This window comes from Chlorocebus sabaeus, chromosome 23, assembly GCF_047675955.1.
Source record: "Chlorocebus sabaeus isolate Y175 chromosome 23, mChlSab1.0.hap1, whole genome shotgun sequence".
NCBI lineage: Eukaryota > Metazoa > Chordata > Mammalia > Primates > Cercopithecidae > Chlorocebus > Chlorocebus sabaeus.
This window is the reverse complement of record NC_132926.1, coordinates 27,223,294-27,229,146: the sequence shown is the minus strand read 5'-3', so window position 1 is coordinate 27,229,146 and position 5,853 is coordinate 27,223,294. Positions and strand designations below refer to the sequence as shown.

Sequence of the window (5,853 nt, the reverse complement as noted above, 5' to 3'; positions counted from 1 at the left end):
TGGGCTCCTTGTATTCAGCTGATGTACTGTGTATGTCTCAGAGCACTGCTGCAGTGGATAGGGTCAAAGATGATGCATGCCACCCTTGATAATTGTGTTGCAGCCAGCAGGAAGAGCAAAGGGAAATGAGGGCATGCCCCCTAGTCTTAAGAGCGTGGCCTCGGAGTTATAGACATTACTTTCTCTTATATTTCATTAGCCATAGGGTTGTCAGATTTGGCATATAAAAATGCAGTACACCCAGTTAAATTTGAATTTCAATAACCATACTTTTTTGTACAAATGGGGCATACTTATACTAAAAAATTATTGGGCCAGGCACAGTGGCTCCCAGCACTTTGGGAGACCGAGGTGGGTGGATCACTTGAGGTCAGGAGTTCGAGGCTAGCCTGGCCGACATGGTGAAACCCTGTCTCTACTAAAAATACAAAAATTGGCCGAGGGTGGTGGCACGCACCTGTAATCCCAGCTACTCGGGAGGCTGAGGCAGGAGAATGGCGTGAACACGGGAGGCGGAGCTTGTAGTGAGCCGAGATCATACCACTGCACTCCAGCATGGGTGATAGAGCAAGACTCAATCTCACACACACACACACACAAAAGTATTGGACTTTTAATTTGGGACATACTCGTACTAAAAGATTATTAGTTGTTTATCTGAAATTCAAATTTAACCCTTCATCCTGTATTTTATTTGGTAATGCTAATTGGCCAGAACCTGGTCACATGGACACACCTGGCTGCAAGAAAGCTTGGGAAATGTAGTCTTTAGCTGGATGGCAATGTGTCCAACTACAGCTTGGGGGTTTTTAATTACTGAAAGGGAAGCAGGGGAGAATGGATATGGGGAATGTGGTGGGATTAAGGATGTATATGAAGTAGGTACTAGCATTATCCTCACCTTGCAGATGAGGGAGATGCAGAGTCAGGACTGGAATCTAGGTCAGTGTCACTTCACTGCTCTTCCAGGAGGTGGCGGGGAAGGCAGCTTTGAGAGATGGCGGGAGTTACTCAGCCAGCCCTTGATTCTGACATTGTGGCAGGAGCAAGAGGAAGAAGAACCCAGGCTGAAGAGGACCACTTTCTCCACCTTCTCCTGCACTCTTCTTAAACACTCAGTTCTGTCTGAGACCCAAGATCTAAGACAGTCTTGTTTGTTATTGGCTTCAATAGAATAAAATCTTGTCTCTTCCACCATGAAAAAAATAAAAAGAATACATGCTCATGGAATTTGGTAGCTGTGACAGCAATAGAAGTGTAAACTCTATAGCTAGGCACGGTTGCTTACGCCTGTTATCCCAGTACTTTGGGAGGCCAAGATAGGCAGATCACCTGAGGTCAGGAGTTGGAGACCAGCCTGGCCAATATGGCAAAACCCCATCTCTACTAAAAATACAAAAAATTAGCTGGGTGTGGTGGCACACACCTGTAATCCCAGCTACTTGGGAGGCTGAGGCAGGATAATCGCTTGAATCCGGGAGACAGAGGTTGCAGTGAGCCAAGATTGCACCATTGCACTGCAGCCTGGTGACAGAGGGAGACTCTAAGAAAAACAAAAAAAAAGTGTAAACTCTAGGAAGAGGAAAGTGCGTTTTATTCTTTGTGATCCTCCAGCCCTGGGTTGTAAAGGAAAGAGGTTTTGGAATCATGAGGGATTCATACCTGGTTCTGAATCTATTTACCAGCTGAGCCTTGTTTTTTTGTATCTGCAAAGTGGGACCGTAACACAGCTGCTCCACATAATTGCTGAAAGCATTAAAAGCGAAAATGTGCTTGAATCTGAAGCCTCCAATAAGTGCGATTCATTTCCCTTTCTTCTGCACGAACAAGGCAGCTGTGGTCGAGTGGCTGCCTCTTCCACTCTGCACCTGCAGTATCATTTTGAGCAGCTCTGAAAATTTCCCCTACCTTCTCCAAGCATAAGGGAAAACAATTCATAGATAGGAATATGATAAATCCGGTTCAATACTCATTGCCATGGCTACTACATGAAGCACCGGAATCAGTTTCAAAAAAAAAAAAAAGAGATAATTTATTATAAAGATGTAATACGGTTCAGAGCTCCGATGCTGAGGGTGAAGGCCAATGCGGGAGATAGTTCAATTATGTGCCTGTCCACTGAGGACCCTGTGTTCAGGTAGAAGTTGCTATTTGGACTGCTGACCTCCAATTAAAATCAGTCACATTTCTGACCCTCTTGACTCTGTCAAGCCAAGAGGATAAACATGGAATCACTGAGATTTCCTCATCATCTGCTCAGAAGAAGACATAATCCCTAGCTCATTGATTGAGTAGGTTTTGTTTAGAGTGGATGAGAGGTGAGTATAGGCAGAAAATTGGCCCATCAGGGAGACAAGAGCCAAGGGGCAGCACAATAGCAAAATGGGAAGTCAGGGTAGGCATCAAAAGGTGAATTATCTCCAGCCTGTGCTTTGGGAATGGGTCCCCTATCTATAAAATGAGTAGCTCTCAACTATGTGCCTATGAGAAATCTCCTGGAGGAGATTCTATTTATATGTAATACCCAGAAGAGGTAAATCTGTAGAGACAGAAAACAGCTTAGTGGTTTTGAGAAGCTGGGGAGAAGGGGCAATGGGGAGTGATGACCTGATGGGGCTTCCTTTAAGGGTGATGTAAAGGTTTTGGAACTAGATAGAGGTGGTGGTTGCACAGCATTGTGAGTGTACTAAATGCCACTAAGTTGTACCATTTAAAATGATGAATTTTATGTTATGTGAATTTTATCTCAAAAAATAGAAACAAAAATAAACAAAACCCTCTCTCAGATCCCTTTCAACCACATTGATGCTGTCAAGGCAGCCTCTGGAAAGATAAAGATAGTGGCTGGGCTCTGACCCTAGGGCAATGCCCAGGGCTAAGTGTTGTGGAGATGTGGGTAGTCCTCACTCCTTTTGACCTGTTCCTCTTCTTACCCCTCACAGAAGAACCCACAGGGCTGCCTGCACCAATGCCAAGTGGTTAAGAGCAGGGGTTTTCTGGGGGCCTTAACCTAAGTGTGAATCCTGAACAGGCCACTGTTGATGGTGTGAATCTGGATGTTACAGAACCTCTCTGAGCCTCAGTTTCCTCACTTGTCAAATGGGGATGAGAATATCATGCTTTTGTTAGCATGAACTAAGTGTGTAAAGCATTTAACACAAGGCAGGGAGTATTCCTACCATTCAATAAATGGTAATGGCTATTATAAATAATAATTCTGTTATCTGTGGTATCTGCCTGAGCATAGTATTGATTGCCAAGATCCAGAGGTAGCAAGAAGTTTTGTCTTCAGCTAAATCCTTTAAACACAATCCCAAAGCCCAACAGCCTATTGCAGGGTGGGAAGAGTAGAGACTTGGCAACAATTGAAGATATTATTATTGTCTTAGTTTTTTTGTTTTGAAAAGATCTAATAAATAACATTCTTCTTCCCTGTCTGGGTGAGTCTTAAACCAACTGAAAAATAAGACAAAAGGCAGCTGCTCAGGCAGCAGATGTTGGAAGCCAGGCCCTGGGCATCTTGCACTGCAAATTTAGTGGCTTCAAGCAGAAGTTGGTGGGAGCATGGGCTTCGAAGGTCTAAAGCCCGCAGGGATTAAAGCCTGTAGTTTCCTCTCCCCTCCCCTCCCCTCCCCTTTCCCTCCCTTCCCCTCCCCTCCCCTCCCCTTCCCCTCCTCTCCCTTCCCCTTCCCCTCCCCTCCCCTTCCTCTCCCCCATTCCCTCCCCTCCCCCCCTCTCCCCCATCCCCTCCCCTCTCCCATCCCCTCCCCTCTTCCATCCCCTCCCTCCCCTCTCCTCCCCACCCTCCCTCTTTCCCTCCCTCTCTCCTTCCTTCCTTCCTTCCTTCCTTCCTTCCTTCCTTCCTTCCTTTCTTTCTTCATGGAGCTTCACTCTTGTTGCCCAGGCTGGAGTGCAGTGGTCACTTGGTTCACTTGGTTCACTTGCTGAACTTGGGTCACTGCAATCTCCGCCTCCCGGGTTCAAACAATTCTCCTGCCTCAGTCTCCCAAGTAGCTGAGATTACAGGCACCCGCCACCATCCCTGGCTAATTTTTTATATTTTTAGAAGAGATGGGGTTTCACCATGTTGGCCAGGCTGGGCTCGAACTCCTGACCTCAGGTGATCCACCTGCCTCGGCCTCCCAAAGTGCTGGGATTACGGGTGTGAGCCACCGCGCCCAGCCAAACCTGTGGTTTTCACAGAAGCACCGCCGATATCATGTTTGCCACACCAACTAAACTGACCTTCAATTCCACTGCATGTGAATCTGCTGGGAAAAACAAAGTTCCAGAGCTGCAGAAGTTTTTCCAGAAATCTGACAGTGTGACCATCCACCTGAAACAAGGCCTGCCTGACCAAATGCATTACGGGAAAATTCAGCCATGGTGCTGAGCTGTGGGAGGGACCGTCTACTACCTAATCGCCTTCTACGTGGCTTCACAGGCCCAAAACTAAGGAGTGAGTTAGGTTGCAGAGGACTAGTTTGCTTTTTGGTGTTAACCCTTTGAATTTTCATTTTTCCTTTTTCTTTTTTTTTTGAGATGGAGTCTCACTCTGTTGCCCAGGCGGGACTGCAGTGGCGCCATCGTGGCTCACTGCAACCTCCGCCTCCTGGGTTCAAGCCATTCTCCAGCCTCAGTCTCCCAAGTAGCTGGGAGTACAGGAGCCCGCTACCACACCCAGCTAATTTTTGTAGTTTTTAGTAAAGACAGGGTTTCGCCATGTTGGGCAGGCTGGTCTCAAACTCCTGACCTCAGGTGATCCTCCCGCCTCGGCCTCCCAGAGTGCTGGGATTACAGGAATGAGCCACCTTGCCCAGCCTGATTTTTCATTTTTCATTGTTTCTGTTAATTTTTTTTTTTTTACTTGGATGGCTTACTTAACATTATTGCAAGAAGAATAGAAAGATACGAAGACAGTGTTTCGGTTTGTTTAGGAAAAGCATATGGCTTCAGAGCTCATTCGATGGTTCAAACTATCATTTAAAGAAATAATGCCATGCTCGATGCTTGTGTTCCTGATTTCCCTGGCGGTTCTGGATGCAGGTTGCCCACGGGCTTATTCACGTCAGTCTGTGCTAAGGACCTTAGGGACTTGAGGTTGCATTTTTGAGCATGGGGTAGAGAAGCCTTTTTGGATTTGGATACAGCTGAGGAAAGAAGACAGAAGCCAAGGCCAGGAGCATGAAATGAGGGGCTCAAGTTAGTAGTCACCTTGGGAATTTTTCTATCTTACAGTAAAATCTTAATAGAAATTATCTGTTGTCTGCCTGTATTCATTGGGCAGTTCATTTCAAAAGGCTACTGGCTTCATCTCTGATCTTTAGTGAAATTGTATGTGTAATGCTGTGTATTTATTCCACCATGGGAACTGAGAACACCTGTTTAGTGTTGCACTTTAGACTGGTGTCTGCTTTGCTAATGCAGCTGTGCCACTAATTCTCTGTTATCTTTTACAAATATTATGGCTTTAAATTATGACTTATTTTGACTGTGGAATAAATACATGAATGAAAAAAAAAAAAGAAAAATAAGGCTGGGGAGATATAACTGATTTTGAAGATAAATGGGATTTCATATTACTGAACCCCCGAATGAGACTTCTCACCCCACCATAGACAAGGCTGGATCACTGGACAGCTGCCCAGATTAGGCTCTGTCCCTGATACACTTACAGTGTGAAGGAACAGAGGGCATGCTAGCCCCTTGCAATAGGGCGCGTTCCTAAGCCCACCAAACAGGGCAGGCACTCTACTCTAGGAGAGAAGCCAGGAAGGCCCTAGGGGACCATCCTCCAAATGAGAAGGAAAGTCATGAGAGAGACAGACAGATGCCTCTTCACATTGTGTAGCT

General features: G+C 45.9%; 1 pseudogene; it reads left to right on the top strand.

Moving 5' to 3' along the window:
• Window positions 1-2,066: 2,066 nt before the first annotated feature.
• On the top strand, window positions 2,067-4,393 carry LOC140709879 (cytochrome c oxidase subunit 7A2-like, mitochondrial pseudogene; annotated as a pseudogene).
• Window positions 4,394-5,853: the final 1,460 nt, after the last annotated feature.